The sequence below is a fragment of the Hyaena hyaena genome, unplaced genomic scaffold (genome assembly GCF_003009895.1).
Source record: "Hyaena hyaena isolate Hyena2069 unplaced genomic scaffold, ASM300989v1 scaffold_701, whole genome shotgun sequence".
NCBI lineage: Eukaryota > Metazoa > Chordata > Mammalia > Carnivora > Hyaenidae > Hyaena > Hyaena hyaena.
The window spans coordinates 547,676-565,311 of NW_024081333.1; the positions used below are offsets into that span (position 1 = coordinate 547,676).

Here is a 17,636-nt window from a genome sequence, read left to right on the forward strand (position 1 = left end):
ATCTGGATGTCCTCTTTGGAGAAGTGTCTGTTCATGTCTTCTGCCCATTTCTTCACTGGGTTGTTTGTTTTTCGGGCGTGTAGTTTGGTGAGTTCCTTATAGATTCTGGATATTAACCCTTTATCTGATATGTCATTTGCAACTATCTTTTCCCATTCCGTTGGTTGCCTATTAGTTTTCTGGGTTGTTTCCTTGGCTGTGCAGAAGCTTAAAAATCTTTTTTTTTTACTTTTAAGTTTATTCATTTATTTTGAGAAAGACAGAGACAGCACAAATTGGGGGAGGGGCAGAGCGAGAGGGAGACAGAGAATCCCAAGCAGGCACTGCACTGTTAGTGTGGAGTCCAATATGGGCTTTGAACTCATGAAACCATGAGATCATGACCTGAGCCGAAACCAAGATTTGGGCACTTTAACCGACTGAACCACCCAGGCACACACCCCCAAAATTAAAAATTTTTTAAAAAATAAAATAAAATGAAAATAATAAAATAGGTTTATGAAAATCTATCTATAAAAATGGGCAGTGGGATGGATTTGATTTAATTTGACTATCGTTTGCTGACTCCTGTAGTAAAATGGACTCCGTAGTCACCATTTTGAATAGCCACATAATGTTCTAGCTAATTGGAGACACTAATTTCATTGAGTAAGACTCTACCATAGCTGCACATTTAGGGTTTTTTTGTTCTTGCTGTGGATGGATGTTAACATAAATAATGTACTATTATAAAAGAGTATTTAGTGACAGTTTTTCTCAGTTTTGATTAGTTTTCTTAACATAAATGTAAGTGTGAGTAATCCAATGACGAGGCCAAATGCTGTTGGTATTATGTTCTGCCAAACTGCTCTAAATGGGTCAATTAAAAAAATTTTTTTTTGAGAGAGCACGAGTAGAGGAGGGGCAGTAAAAGAGGGGAAGAGAGGATCCAAAGCAATCACTGCACTGACAGCACAGAGCACAATGTGGGGCTCAAACTCACAAACCGGGAGATCACGACCTGAGCTGGAGTCGAACACTCAACCAACGGAGCCACCCAGGGGCCCCCAAATGGGTCAGTTTTAACGTCGTCAATAATATATACCTATTTCCACACAATTTTTCCAATATCAGATTTTAGTTTCACTAGTTTAACTGATGCAACTTATGAGTGGAGAGAACTATTCCCAAACCTACTTTTTACAGGTAAGTTATCTACAGCTGCCAGATGCTCAGTGGTCTGCATTAAGTCAAACATCCTAATAACGGGAGGGCTGACATATGGACTAAGTCCTCTGAACACCATTCTCCGCTTCAACATGCTTCTCACAGGGGCCACTGCTCTCGATGAACTGTCAGAAGAAGACATTACAGAATGTTTTCCCTCTTTGTCTTAACACTGTGTCATGTTAGTCATTCTGATTGGCTGTGACTCACTTAGAAATACCACACACCCCGAGATATATAGAAAGACCATGGGGACTTGGACTTCCGGGGAAGATGGCTGAGTGGGAAGATACTACAGAACTCACTTCCTCCCATGGATACAAGATAACACCATCCCCCGTGTAAATAACCCAGACAATGATCCAAACACTGGCAGAGCAGAGTCGCCACAGCTAAATACAGAGAAGAGGCCTCATCGAAGGGGGTAGGAAGGGCAGAGGTGCCCTCAGAAGCTACACGGACCCATGGGACTGGCCACAAGAGGGAGGGATGGCATGGGCGCAGAGAGGGTACAGACACAGCCCCTCATACCAAGCACCCCAGGCAAAGGAACCTGCATGGGGAAGATGAATCCCCCTCACATTTTGCTTTGAAAATCAGAGAGGACTAATTTCATGAGTTCTTAAAAACAGCAGGGCTTAAAACCTGAAACTTTAATGTTTATTCATTTGTGAGAGACAGAGGTACCCGCTCTGCCCCTCCCCCAATTTGTACTGTCTCTGTCTTTCTCAAAATAAATGAATAAACTTAAAAGTAAAAAAAAAAGATTTTTAATTAAAAAATTTTTTAATATTTTATTTATTTATTATTTATTTCTGAGAGAGAGAGAGAGAGAAAGCGAGCAGATGAGGGAGGGGCAGAGAGAAAGGGAGACACAGAATCTGAAACAGGCTCCAGGCTCTGAGCCATCAGCACAGAGTCTGATGTGGGGCTCGTACCCACAGACCACGAGATCATGACCTGAGCTAAAGTTGGACGCTTAATCGACATTATGTACCTTTACAGAAAGAGTTTGCAAACTCCAGGCTGAGAAGATACTAACATCAGAAGGAAAGTGAAACCTTAATTTGCACATAGAGCAACACTAACTGTAAAGTTTCTTCCGTGTGCACACCGAATACACATGTCCTGTTACCACATAGGTAAATAGACCTAACATTGACATGGCTGGACTCTAGAGGTGAAATGAAAGGACTTCTTTTTCGAAATCCTTTTGCTGTTCCTGTCTTATTTGTTTTATTTTTAAATTTTATTTATCTATTTAGAGCGAGGAGAGCGGGAGAGGGACAGAGAGAGAGAATCCCAAGCAGGCTCTGCATTGCAGTGCAGAGCCCATCGTGGGGCTGGAACTCATGAACCGCGAAATCCTGACCTGAGCTGAAGTTAGACGCTTAACTGACTGAGCCACCCAGGTGCCCCTTTGCTGTTCCCATTTTAAATTAATCAACCACCATTTTAATCCCAGCCAGGGTGCTGTGAATGCCAATATGCCGGCCCGTGGTAAGTATGTGGGCACTGGGCGCCTGGCACCGTTGGCAGGGGCCAGAGATTTTTACCTTCCATGTGCTCCAGGTGGTACATTTTCGCATTGACAGTGTTGCTCTCCTGCCTCAGTAGCTAGTTCTTTCCCCTGCTGCATCCCTGGACTGTAAGCAGTTGATGGGTCAAGTAAAGCGCTGTTGACAGGAAGCTCATGCCATTGCAGTGTTATTCAGGCTGCCTGCTGCCAATGAACAGTAGGGAGGTAATTTATTAGCCTTCACACTGCATTGATGCTTAGAAACGTGATGCTTGCTCTTGGAGCCTCTCAAAGCTTGGGCCCGTCTGCAAACTGGAGAAACAAAACTCATCAGGAGTGTGTTAATCTTTATTATTTTTTTAAGTTTACTTATTTATTTTGAGGGGGGTTGGAGAGGCAGAGAGAGAGGGAGAGAGCATCCCAAGCAGGCTTCGCACTGTGAGCACTGAAGCTGATGTGGGTTTGAATGCAAACACCTATCACATTTGTAATTTTCAAATTTTCTTTACATATCTGGCTGATGTCTGGCTCTTTGGCTAAAATGCAGGCTTCATGTAAGCCTTCAGATAAATTGATTGATTGAGTGAATGAATAAATACTTAAATATTTTCATATTCTAAAATGCATCAAAATGTATACAGGTTTTTTTTCTTTTTAAAGTTTATTCATTTTGAGAGGGAGAGAGCGCATGAGCAGGGGAGGGGCAGACAGGGAGAGAGAGAGAAGCCCATGCAGGCTCCCTGCTGTCAGCACAGAGCCCTACGTGGGGCTTGAATTCACGAACCGTGAGATCATGACCTGAGTTGAAACCAGGAGTCAGACACTTAGCTGACTGAGCCACCGAGGCGCCCGGGGTGGGGGGTGGGGGATGTTAATCTTTAAAGGCGATGGGTCAAAAGCAAGTCAACTTAGTAGTTACCACCAGTGACATGGACAAGGCTCCTTTTCGTCTCAGAATAATATTGTACTCTCTATTCACCAGCAGGAGGGTTCTAGAATAGGAAGGTTGCAAAGTGAGGCGAGACCTTCACCCAATCAGTCAATTCTTAGACCTCAGTTTCCCATCTGGGGAAGTGAGGCCTGCATCAGATGCATGCTTCTCACCTCTGGCCAAAGTAGAATCCCTTGGGAGTCAGAATTGTGGGGGTTGGAGGCAAGAAGGAGGAACCGGGGTGCCTTTTAACCAAACTTTCTTTAAAATCCATCTGGATGATTCTGACATGTGTCCAGAGTTGAGAATGTCTGGGCTAAATATTTTCTAAATTTCTTTGTGTTCATGTTTTAGAATATACACATGTGTACACACATTGTGGGGGTATGAGTTTTATTTTGCCATCAAATGGCAACGTCAAGCTATGAAAAGAAATGATTATTTTAGGAGTATATCCACCATTTATTGCATTCCCTATGTATGCCCAGGTACTTGCTACATGTCCTTAGTTTTTGAAGTAAAAATTATCTGCAAATCAAAACTGCAATGAAATATCAACTCACGTCTCTTAGGATATATCTGTTACTAAAAAGACCAGAGATACCAGTTGCTGGTGAAGATGTGGGGAAAAAGGAGCTGTCGTGCACTGTTGGTAGGAATGTGAGCTGCTCCAGGCGCTCTGGAAAACAGTGTGGAGCTCCCTGAAGAAATTAAAATAGAACCTGCCCTGTGACCCAGTAGCCTCACCTCGGGTACGTCTCCGGAGAAAACAGTATCACTATCTCTAGGAGGCATTTGCACTCCTGTGTTCATTGCAGTATCGTGTGCAGTTTCCAAGGTGTGGAGACAATATAGGGTCCCTCAGCAGATCTGATGAGTTGATAAAATGCGAGATGCCTGTGCACACACGCACACGGGCGTGCATACACACACACACAGGAATATTATTTAGTGTTTAAGAAGAATGAAATCTTGCTGTTTGCGACCACATGGCTGAATCCGTAGAGTGTTCTGCTCAGTGAAATAAGGCAGAGAAGGACCAATACTTCCTGGTATCATTTATATGTAGAATTTTGTTTTGTTTTGTTTTTTAATGTTTTATTTATTTCTAGGAGAGAGACAGCATGAGTAGGGGAGGGTCAGAGAGAGAGGGAGTCACAGACTCTGAAACAGGCTCCAGGCTCTGAGCTGGCAGTCAGCACACAGCCCGACGCGGGGCTCGAGCCCTTGAACCGTGAGATCATGACCTAAGCGAAAGTCGGATGCTTAACCGACTAAGCCACCCAGGCGCCCCAATATATGTAGAATTTTGAAGACATTAAACTCATGGAAGCAGAGAGTAGAATTGTGGTTGCCAGGGGTTGGAGGGTGGGAGAAATCGAGAGAGGCTATAAAGTAAAGTAAAAAGTGTTCAGTTGAACCTTCCTGATAGACCTCTGAAGTTGGTATCATTATTATCATTCCAACTGAAGCTGAAGAAACTATTATCAGGGATCAGCTATTTTGCCCGATGTCATAGAGCTGATAGACAAAAGGGGAATTTTAATGGAGCCTTGTTTCAAGTCTAAAGCTGAATATGTATTTGTTTCTCTCTCTCTCTTCCTCTTTCTTTCGAGAGACCGAGAGTGCACGCACACCACGAGCGAGAGAGGAACAGAGTGAGAGAGAGAGAATCTTAAGCGGGCTCCACGACCAGCACTGAGCCCAGCCCAGAGCCCAGCCCAGAGCCGGATGCAGGACTTGATCTCACGACCGTGAGATCATGACCTGAGCCGAAATCAAGAGTCTGACGCTTCACTGACTGAGCCACCCAGGCGCCCCTCTGCTGTATTCTTTTCAAAGGTGATTTTTCTCAAGCTACCCAAGTTATTTTGTGTATTTGTTAGTGTATAATACCAGCCACCCAACTTAAAGATTCCCGGGTCAGCGTTCTCAGACATTTGCGTAAAGGTTATTTAGACAAAATACTGGCACGTGTCTAGTGTTTGGCTATTAAAATTTTTCATTCGTAGCAACAGGCTTTTGCAGAAAAACAGAATCAGTAAGCTAGACATGCACACAGACATACATGTGCATTTATCTGTTTATTTTAAGGAACCGGTTTATGCAGTTGTGGGGGCTACAGATCCGAAGTCTGACCCTCAGGCAGGAGTCCCGGGGCAGAATTCCTTCTTGTTCAGGGAAACCTCAGTTTTACTCTTAAGACCTTTCAACTTATTGGATGTGGCCCACCCATGTTATCAAGGATGGTCTGAGGACTACTGACCATAGATGTCAGCCACAGCAGCACCTAGCTTAGTGTGAGGCTGGATCACCGGATGCGTGGAAACCCACCAGTAGAGCATTGCATGTGGGCGCTGACACACTCCGGCTGGAAAATTCCAAGGGACTAAATAAGGTAACAGTCTGCTGTTAAGAAGAAAGTGCATTATAGTTCTTACCATGTCTTGTCTGCAGCAGGTGGCCCAGTATTGGAGTTACTAGACAACACTTTGCTGCTCGAAAGTGTCCATGATATTCATGCCCAAACCGTCAGCATGTATACTACAGTCCTCGCTCACTCTTTGGGTACATTTCCTGGTGGTGTGTTTTGAGCATAAGCCTACCTAGCGCTGCAGCCCAAGTGTACTGTGATGCTGCCAGTCCACATGATTGCAGAAACTCTGTCTGCTTCAGCCAAAAAATCAGTACCTTTGTAGCAGTCAACGAGATAATGCCAAATCTGGATATTTCACATAATACGTACAGGCTGCAGTCACAACTTTCAAAGAAAATGATTGAGAGAATTCAGCAGACGGGAAAGTTCGAGAAAGCATATGGAACCCCTTAGCATCCTGAAGGTTAATATCCATTTGGGCGGTCAGTGTTTCAAGTTACTGTTGCTCGATGCCAGTGCTGTTATGAAAGAAAAGTACAGTTTATAATGAGATTAATGATTCCATCATCATTGGCTCCTCGCCCACCAGGAACACCTAAGGGGCCGTTAAGGGTACCCTGTAAGTCTGCAGACACACGTGAGCTCTGGAGATACGCATCTGTACAGTACTTTGTTTTTGGAAATCAATAAAATAATGTAAGCATTCATCGAATACTTCCTGTGTGCTAGACTCTCCATAAATATAAGCTCATTTACTCTTCTCAGCAACCCTGTGTGGTTGGTGCTGTCATTCATATTATAGATGAGGAAACTGAGGCTGAGAGGCCACACAGGTAGTACATGGCAGAACTGGGATTTAAAACTAGATCTTTCTGATTCCTATGATGTTTATTTTTCATTATGCCACTTTGTGTCCCCGTAACTTCATTCATTATTTTGTCGTGCGGAAACAGAGACCTCTTGTTTACTAGCTAAGCTCATGTGTTTATCATTTAAAGTTATGTAACTATAGATTATTTCAAAGTTGTCAAAAACTGTCCCTTGTCACATATTTTGCTAGTAGATTTTCCTGTGGGGCCATTCTTAGCTGATAAAAGAAATAATCATTCTTGGGGCACCTGGGCAACTCAGCTATGGACCCCTGCCCCTGTTGGGGTCTGAGCTGACAGTGCGGTCTGCTTGGAATTCTCTCTCCCCCTCTCTCTCTGCTCCCCCTCTATACACACGTGCACGCTCTCTCTCTCTCTGTCTCTCTCAAAATAAATGAACATTTAAAAAAAAGAAAGAAAGAGAATAATTCTCATGCCCGCTTTTAGAGACCTGTATTAAAAACGAATGGTTGGCCCAGTGCCCTTCTAGATGTCAGATACTAGAGTAGCATATCAGGGGTTTGCCCCCTCTTGAAGAGCATGCTTTTTTATTTGCGTATCTGCTGCAGTTGGCCAAGGACGTGTGGCACATGGTTGATTCGATTGATTTTTTCTTTTTTTTTTAATGTTTATTTATTTTTAAGATAGAGAGAGAGAGAGCATGAGTGTGGGAGGGGCAGTGAGAGAGGCCCAGAATCTGAAGCAGGCTCCAGGTTCTGAGCTGTCAGCACAGAGCCCAACGCGGGGCTCAAACTCATGAACCCTGAGATCATGACCTCAGCCAAAGTTGGACGTTTAACCGACTGAGCCCCCCCAGGTGCCCTGGATTAATCATTTCTCGTGAGACTCTTCCTCATATGATCTATCTTTTCACAGTAAGAAAGCGGTGAGAAATAGTTTTAAAGGTATGAAATGGACTTTGTCGTTTGTACATCTGAATCAGATGTGCATCAGGTGACATCTAGGTGACTACATGACAGGACCAGTGGGGTCAAATGAAAACTGGACACAGGATTTTGCCAGATCCTGCTGCGGTAAATGAACCTGAAAGAGTACACCTGGGCTGATGATCACGTGCCCATATAATTTATTCTCCTGGACGGGATCCTTTCAGGAGTGAAAGATTGTGGGCATTAACCTGAACAGAGGATCACACTGTGCCATGGGCACTGCCGTGCTCTTACCAGTTGCTGTGTCGGTATTTTAATGCTAAGTTAACATGAACTTAAGTTGTCATTCTTCTTAGTTCTAATTCAACCAACATTCATTAATCATCTACTCTGTGCTAGGTTCTGTGGTGGGTGCTGTCTACAGTACTGGAGCATTGGTCCAATACTACAAGGTGAACACACCACTGGACGGACAGGGACAGAAGTAACCACTCCTATTGTAATTTGGTTGGTCATAAAGATAGGAGAGTTCTCTGGGAGTATACTGAAGGTGATAAATTGTGACCCAAATGTGGAATGGAGGAGAAGAGGGTCATGAAAGACTTGAAATGTTTCAGCTACATCTTAAAGGATGAAGGTTTGGTTGAAAGTGGGACATTTAAGGGGAGCCTGGATGGTTCAGTGGGTTGAGCATCCAACTCTTGATTTTGGCACAGGTCGTGATCTCATGGTTCATGAGTTCAAGCCCCACAGTGGGCTCTGTGCTGACAGCATGGAACCTGCTTGGGCTTCTGTCTCCTCTCTTCACCTCCTCCTGTCTTAAAAATAAACAAACACTTAAAAAAAAAAAAAAAGAAATGACATTTAAGACACCATATATAATGGCACTTGGGTAAGAAGGTACATGAGAGTTAGGAGAGAGTAGAGTACATTTGTGTGTCTAGAATATGAAGAGTGTAGGAGAACAAAGTGACAAATGAGGCCCGAAAAGTTGGTTATGAGCAAGATCGTGAGGGTGTTATCACCTTAGGGGCCTCTCCAGGAGAAGAAAAACCAGAATACTTCTCATGTAAGTCACTCAAAAAGAGAATCGGATAATAACATGACTAAAGTAAATTTCAGTGCTTTCCCCAAGTAACATATAGTCACCCACGTTTGTTCACTCATCACTCCAGTAGGACTCATGGCGTGGTCCCCAAACCAGTGGCACAGGCTTCGCCTGCAGGCTTGTTAGCAACGCCGATTCCTGGCCCCTAAATCCCAGCTACCATGTCCAGATCTCTGGTGCTGGGATCCAAGAAACTGCTTTGGCTGGCTCTCCACGGGCATTCTTCTGCATATTCCAGTGTGAGAGCCGCTGCATTCACCATTTATTGAGTGCCTCTGTGCTTTCAACTTTTGTGGTGGACCCTGGAGCTGGAGGCGAGTTGAATTAGGTACAGTCTCAACATTTGATGAAAACTCTTCTGTGAGAATCAAGGCACAAAGTGACGCAACTGTCAGCTAGGCTAAAGCTCTACTGCTAAGTGTTCCATGATTTCAGTACTAAGAATTTAAGGTATGTTCCAAAGTTTTCCAGAGAAACATGGGAATTGCTTCTTAGCATCTAAAGCAAACATTTGTTTCATTGTGTATAGGTTTTCAACACAGCATGAATTTGTCTCCAAATCCTAGTGAGGGTTTGGAAGAATGCTATACTTATTTAGGGTTTATCTTTTTAATAACTTGGTTTACATTTTCTGCCCTTGTGATGTGTTCATCCAATCGGAAACATTTAAGCACTTGATAATTAATCCTTAGTCATGGGAAATTACTATTTTTTTAATCATGAAATAGTTCAAATGTACTGAAATGCCCGTGAAGATATAACCTGTTGTCATTTTGTTGTAAGAAATATTTTAATGTATATCAAATCAGACACCAAGAAGTAAATAGAAAGAATAGAAAAGGAGTAATTTTTGAGGCTGTAAGGCCTGAATATTTTCCAGAACTGGTAAAAGTCATGAACCCTTGGCCAGAGGAGACACAGGAATACATAGTAGGAGATATAAAAGAAATACACACATTGTCATGAAAACCAAAGAGAAAGATCTCCAAATCAATGACCAAGAAAACAAGATGGACTAATTATTTCTCAGAGTTGAGAAAAAACAGTCGTTAACACAGAACTTCGCATACCTAGTCAAACCATCTTATGAGCGTGTGGGAAAAATAAAGACATGTAAGATAAACAAAAGTGAGAGAGTATACAAATGGTCTTCACTGAAGAAAGTGTGAATGATTTATTCAAACAGAAGAAATACTCTGGAAGGAACATCTGAGATGCAAAAAAGAAGAGTGAAGAAATAAATTATGAGATAAATAGGTAAAACTAAATAAAAGGTTTCTGGATAAAATACCACCAAATATTATATAAAACGTTTGGTATGTAGTAAGTTTATAACCATTTAGTTAGAAGTTGCATTGTGATTTCTCAGTAGTTATTTAGGAGTGTGCATTTATAGGTATATGTTGAGTTTTTATTGTTGACTTCTAATATGATTGTGTTGTCAGATATTTTTATCTGTGTGATATAAATTCTTTGAAAATTGTCAAAGTACTTTATGTAACAGTTAGGCTTCAGCAGCACTCAAGGTCTAGGAAACAGGGGCATCTGGGCGGCTCAGTCAGTTAAGTGTCTGACTCTTGATTTTGGCTCAGGTCATGATCTTCCAGTCGTGGGATTGAGCCCTGCACCAGGCTCTGCACTAACAGCACAGGACCTGCTTGGGATTCTCTCTCTCCCTCTCTTTCTGCCCCTCCCTCCCTTCCTCGCTCTTTCTCAAAACGAATAAACAAACCTAAAAAAAAAAAAAGATCTGGGAAACCAAAGCCACACTCAACTTAGATTTTGACAAAAATTTTCTTGAATAAGTTGAGAGAGGTTGGGGCACTTGGGGACCATGAACAGTGAGAAGGGACTGTGACCATCTCCGAACTTTATGGGACAAAGGGAGGAAACAGGTATTGCTGGAGCGCAGTGAAATGCAGAGCGATGGGAACGTGATGATCACCATGAAGACACAGACGTGCTATATGAAGCTAAGGTCCTAGATGGATACGGCTGCTGCTGGAACTATGGCACCCACCCAGCCCTGGAGGGGACAGAAGAAGATCACTGTGATCTCTGTTCATATTCTCCAGTCTTCTGCCAGAATCCCCCATTAGCCAGACCTAACTGGAAGCCCAAAGAGCCCAGGTCATGCAGCTTAGAGGAGCCACCACTTAGGGCATACAGCAAAGGAGAGAAAAGCAGAGAATAAATGGCAGAGAGGAGCAGACCTAGAAAACCAGCAAATTTCGTGAGATGCAACACAACATACTTTGTGTATGTCCTATTTTTGGTCAAAAGAGAATATTCACGTAGCAGTCATGGCCCATCCAGGAAAACCGAGATCATTCTAAATGTTTTACAAAAAGCAAATTTAATACAGAGGATTGGTTGGCCGGTGATATGAATGCAGAGAAACCAAATGGGAAAGGGAGCAATTGAGATTAGCAATAGCAGGAGCTGCATCACATCAAGGTCTACAGAGTTAGAGTAGGTCATGTTATCAGACACCAGGAACCAGGCCATCTTTCTGAGACCTGGCTATTCTGCCGGGGGACATAAGAATTCACAGTTTTAATAATTTTTTTATTTTGATAATTCTTGGTGAATTGTTCCTTTTATCATTATGTTCTGTCCCTGTTTCTATGAATATTCCTTATGTAAATTATTTGCATTTGATATTTATGTTTTTTACAGCATTCTTGGTTAGCATGTCCCTTTCATATTTTTGCTTTAATTTTGAACTTTGTGTGACACATCTGTTTCTTTAAATTATTTTGATCTATTGTGATAGTCTGTCTTTCAGTGGGTAAATCCAATCCAATTACATTTGTTTTGATTGCTATTATTTTCAGGTTTTTTTCTTTCAAAAATTTTTTTAACGTTTAGTTTTGAGAGAGACAGAGCATGAGTGGGGGAGAGGCAGAGAGAGAGAGGGAGACACAGAATCTGAAGCAGGCTCCAGGCTCTGAGCTGTCAGCACAGAGCCTGACGTGGGGCTTGATATCACCAATGGTGAGATCATGACCTGAGCCAAAGTTGGATGCTCAACTGACTGAGCCACCCAGGCGCCCCTCCTAGGTTTTTTTTTTTTTTTAATCACAAATTTTGCTTGGTCAGATGCAGTGATCACAAGCTTTGTTTGCATTTTTGTCTCTGAGAGAGTATTTAGTGCTGACCTTACCATTCATGAGAGGGGCTGTAATTGACCTTCTTCAATAAGATCTGTCTTCATTTAGCATTAAAATAAAAAGAACGACCGAGGCTCCTGGGTGGCTCTGTGGGATGAGCATTGGACTCTTTTTTTTGTTTTAATGTTTTATTTTATATTAGACACACACACACACATACACACACACACACAGAAAGAGAGAGTGAGCAGAGGAGGGGCAGATAGATAGAGACAGAGTCTGAAGCAGGCTCCAGGTTCCAAGCTGTCAGCACAGAACCCAACGCGGGGCTTGAACCCGTGAGCAGTGAGATCATGAGCTGACCTGAAGTTGGATGCTTAACCTATTGAGCCACCCAGGCGCCCCAACATCGGACTCTTGATTTCAGCTCATGTCATGATCCTTCAGATCAGGTCATGGGATTGAGTCCCATGTTGGACTCCACACTGAGAGTAGAGCCTGCTTAACATTCTCTCTCTCTCCCTTTGCTCCTCTCCCTGCTTGCCTTTCTCTCTCTCTCTCAAATAAAAATAAAATAAAAAGAAAGACCTATAGAAATTTCACCCTAAATCCCTGTTCTGCTGTGATCTGTTGGGTAGAATGGTTGATGGTGAATTTGGATTATTCGAAGTGTAGTGGGCATCCAGTCAGAATGGTTGAGAATATGGAAATGACATGTTCTAGTTTGAGAGATAAAAGGGATCAATCTGGCTGAAGTGTCAATAGACCATGGGACTAGAGTGAAACGTAAGGAAATCCTATGCAAGACGATGGTAGATTGTCGGAGGCTGCGCCGGCTCCGACAGGTCCAGGGGTCCCTGAAGGATGGACGGTGTCAGTGAAAGAGAATGAGAGAGCCCCGAGATTCTTTCTGATCACCAGGCAGGCATCTCTGTCCTGTCGGTTTTGGTATCTTTATTTTAAGGTTCAGCAACAAGATGAAGTCATAGAAAGGAATTTCTTACAATGGGAGGCCTTTTGTGATATCAATTAACAGAATGTTCATAGTGAAAAACAGCATAACATACAAGTTAAATTGTATGTAGATAAGCTAGGAGTTACTCTGTCTGGCCCTCAAGAAGATAAAGGTTTCTGAATTGGTTTATTTGTGGAAACTAACATGGGGGCCCTAAATTGTCAGTCTTTGCACCTGGGTTTATGTTTTAGCTGCTCTTATCCATCCTAATCCCAGTTACCAGTGTAAGGGAGGGTGTTTGTGGAATGTAGGCCTTGAGGAAGGGACTGCTATGCTTCACCAATTAGCAAAGATGTATGTAGTAACTTATGTTCTGCCCTGAAATAGGCTCTTTGTCTCAGGGCCAGGCTCAGTTGTAACTCTTGTGTTCTTAACCCCTTAAGTCTTGGATCTGCAAGGCCCATAGGAAGAGCCTTTTGACAATTGCCCATAGAGCTTTCATCTAAAGTCTCTTTTGTAAAGGCAGGAATATGCTTTTCCTTATGAGGTATCTGTATTCAGAAGATGGGTCTGATATGGAATATTGTGAGGCCTGGTCAGTACCAGCAGGCTCATTTCCAGCATGAGCCAGTAGTAGCAGAAGGAGATACGAGTCTTTATTTCTCATGGCAGGAGCTGTGCAAACATTGCCATTTCCTTGCTGTGACTGCCATCCAAAGAGGCCGGTGCGGCTCCCGGCAGTAGATTGGGCTAGTGGGTAGTGGGGGAGGGGAGGAGAGATGGTCCAATTCTGGATATATTTTGGAACATAAACCTCATGGATTTGCTGATGGAAGAAAAGAGATGAATCAAGGCAGGTTCCTAGGTTTGAAGTTTGAGCATTTGGATTCATGGCAGTACCATTTACTGAGCTACAGGTCTGGGAGAGGGATCTCATAAGTTTTGTTTTGGACATGCTAAGTTTGACTGATTGATTTAGTCAACGGGTATGTATTTACTAGCTGCTGTGTGTCAAGTACTATTTTAAATGTATGGCAAACAGCATAGATGCAACTGACTCCCCCCAAATATCCTTCCTGTCAGAGCTATTTCATTACAATTGTAGGATACAGATGGTGAACGGTACACATAGTAAGTGGACTAGAACAGATCAGCAATGATGGGGATGGAGTGCCAGTGAAGGGTGATTAGTGGTAGAGGGACATATGTGCATGGTAGGCCCCAGTGAAAAGGTGACTTTGATGGGGTGCCTGGGTAGCTTAATCGGTTCAGCATCTGACTCTTGATTCCAGCTCACGTGACGATCTCACAGTTCATGAATTTGAGGCCTGCATTAGGCTCCAGCTGACAGTGTGGAGCCTGCTTGAGATTCCCCCTCTCTCTCTCTGTCTCTCTCTCCCTCCCCCCTTCCCTCCCTCTTCCCCCTCTCTCTCCTCCTCCCGCTCTCCCTCTCTCTCTCTGTTTCTCAAAAATAAACTATATATAAAAAGAAAATAAAGTGATTGTGAAAAAAAAAAAAAAACTTGATGGAGGTGACAGAATTAGCCGTACACTTACTTGGGAGAAGAGGTTTCCATGGGGAAGGAACAGCAAGTGCGAAGGCCCTGAGGCAGGAATGTGAATAGCAATATTGAGATATTGAGGCCAGAAATTGTTTTTGTGCTTCAGGCAGAGTGATCAAGGGCAAGAGTGTTAGCTAATGAGGTCATAGAGTTAACCAGACCCTACCGTGTATGGCTTTTTAGGAATTTGGCTTTTACCCTGAGTCCAGTCTTCATCAGGGGCAGAGATATTGCATTGGTAGCAGCAGGGCCTGGTAGACAGGCCACAGAGATGTGACTAAATCCCCGTCAATTATAATACTAGAAAGTTCTCCAATATTTTGTCACATGGTCTTCTCTGAAATTCCCCATGTGTACTGTTGATTAGGGAGAGTCTGGCTTCTAGAGAATGTGGCTGGAGGCGTCATTAGCCCCTAGGAACACGCTGGCTGCCTCATGAGGCTGTTGCTGATTGCAGGAATGACCCCCACAACACCCTGCTTTTCCGTCTTCGATTTTCAGCTCTTCCAGATCCTTCCTAGGCGAGGCCAGAAGTGCCGCTATTTTAAAGCATGAATCACTTTAATTAAATGTATTTAGTGGCGTATTCAAGAATATCCTTTTAAACCTAATGCTTGCAGTTTCAAACTAAAGCCAGTGAAATACTTTGTGATTTTTATAGCAAAACTGTATTCCTTTTTCCTAGTGAATGAAATGAAATTTCAGGCACATTGTATGTTCATCTGTTTTTATATTTTCTGTCACAGTATTAGCTCATTTAATTATTCACAAATATAATAATACAGCTATTTTAAACCTTGTAAATCATACATATAAATGGCCTCAGAGTTGTGATCTGACATGAGCATGCTCCTTAGTATCATTTATAATTTGACAGTAATGAAATTCATAAATAGAATAGCACTGATAAAACAGGTAGGAAAAAAAATCTGACTTATAATGACCAGTTACGATAAGAAAATAGCTCTTTGAGTCGTTAAAAGTTGATAATAGCTTAATTGCAAGCCATTAAATCTGAGAAATAATCTTTCAGTCTTCTTAACCTTTAAATTAAATATTTCTAATACCAATGCCTGCCCGCCTAGAGTAGTTTTATAAGAAGAATTCCAATTATTTTACATAATAATCCATTTCTCCACAGTAATTGTTTCAAATTACCATTGTTAAAAGTTTTGGGTGAAAACCAGCAATTCTACTTGTAGGTGCGTAGCTGAGAGAAATGGAATCAGACGTCCACACGGCAACTTGAATATGAATGCTCATAGAAGTATTTTTCATGGTTGCCCCAAAGGAGAAACAACCCCGATTTCCATCAGCTGATGAATGTCTGAGTAAATAGGGGCTGTCCACAGTGGAATATTATGACGATAAAAAGGAATGGAGTGCTGAACCCAGGCTACAGTGTGGATGAAGCTTGAAAATGTTATGCTAAGTGAAAGAAGCCAGACCCCAAAGGCCTTTACTTTATTTTATTTTTTGAGCAAATAGGAAAGTTTATTAAAGTGAGAGTACACTCTCGGAGATGTGAGAGGCGGCATGCTCAAGGGAGAGCGGCACACCCTAGGGTTCGGGTTTCTTTTATTGACAATTGTTAGCCGGGGATGGAATACTTATTACTTGGGGAGGACATTTCATTCATTCATTTACTCATTTATTTATGTGACATGAATTGATTTTTACTGGATAAATTGGCACAGAATTTTCCATATATACAAGGAACGTTCCCATTTAATATTAACACATGCTTAGTCATATTTTTTTAAAATTGATTTCCAAGTTAGTTAACATACAGCTTAGTCTTGGCTTCAGGAGTAGAACCCAGTGGTTCATCTCTTACATACGACGCCCAGTGCCCCTCCCAGAAAGTGCCCTCAATGCCCATCCCCCATTTAACCCAGACCCCTACCCACCTCCCCTCCAACAACCCTCAGTTTGTTCTCTGTATTTAAGGGTCTCTTATGGTTTGCCTCCCTGTCTGTTTTTATCTTTTTCCTTCCCTTCCCCTATGTTCATCTGTTGAGTTTCTCAAACTCCACATAGGAGTGAAATCATACAGTATCTTTCTCTGACTGACTTATTTCGCTTAGCATAATACCTTCCAGTTTAATCCATGTAGTTGCAAATGGCAAGATTTCATTCTTTTTGATCACTGAGTAGTATTCCATTGTATATATTTATATACACCACATCTTCTTTATCCATTCATCCGTCGATGGACATTGGGCTCTTTCTATACTTTGGCTCTTGTTGATAGCACTGCTATAAATATTGGGGGTGCATGTGCCCCTTCGGATGAGCATTGTTTATCCTTTGGACAAATACCTAGTAGTGCAATTGCTGAGTCGTAGGGTAGTTCTATTTGTAACCTTCTGAGGCACCTCCATACTGTTTTCCAGAGTGGCTGCACCAGTTTGCATTCCCACCACCAGCAGTGCAAAAGGCTTCCTCTTATATGATTTTCTTTATATGAAATGTGCAAAACAGACAATGTGTACAGATGGCAAGGAGACTGCACAGTGGTTGCCTGTGATGGAGAGAAGAGAGAGGACTGGGAATGGGTGGTGACTACTATTGCGTATGAAAGTCTTTGGGAGAGTGATGAAACGTTTTAACATTAGATATTGGTGATAGTTGCAAAACTCTGTAAATATATTAAAAACCACTAAATTGTAGATTTGAAAGGAGAGAATTTTACGGTATACAATTATATCTTAATAAAGTTTTAAAAAAATATTAGCTTAATAAGGGGCACCTGTTTAGCTCAGTCGGTAGAGCATGAGACTGTTGATCTCAGGGTCATAAGTTCAAGCCCCACTTTGGGTGCAGAGAGTTTACTTTAAAAAATAGCTTAAAAAAGTCAGCAAGGAAGTTAAAGAGTCACTTAAAACCACTTTCCAAGTCCATTCTACTCTTTAAAAAAAAATACAGCCAGTGTACGGACTCACTGCGAAAAGACAATAATGAGGTAAAAGAATAGGCATTTTCCATGATTTTTCTGTTATACCAAGTGACTACTGAAAGGTTGATTAAAGGTCAAGAGAGCACTGTATTTCTAGAAATATTTTTTAAACTGCTTGAAATCCCAGACAATAAGTGTTGATTGTAC

General features: G+C 42.2%; 2 long non-coding RNA genes across 2 annotated transcripts in view; both read left to right on the plus strand.

Annotated features, from left to right (window-relative positions):
* The window catches only part of LOC120220507, a 327,176-nt gene that overhangs the window by 24,916 nt on the left and 284,624 nt on the right, over window positions 1–17,636 (plus strand). The gene's annotated exons all lie outside the window — the stretch shown is intronic.
* LOC120220506 lies at window positions 5,448–6,745 on the plus strand. Its single transcript, XR_005525594.1, has 2 exons — window positions 5,448–5,498; window positions 5,751–6,745. It is a non-coding gene; the product is annotated as an uncharacterized LOC120220506 (long non-coding RNA).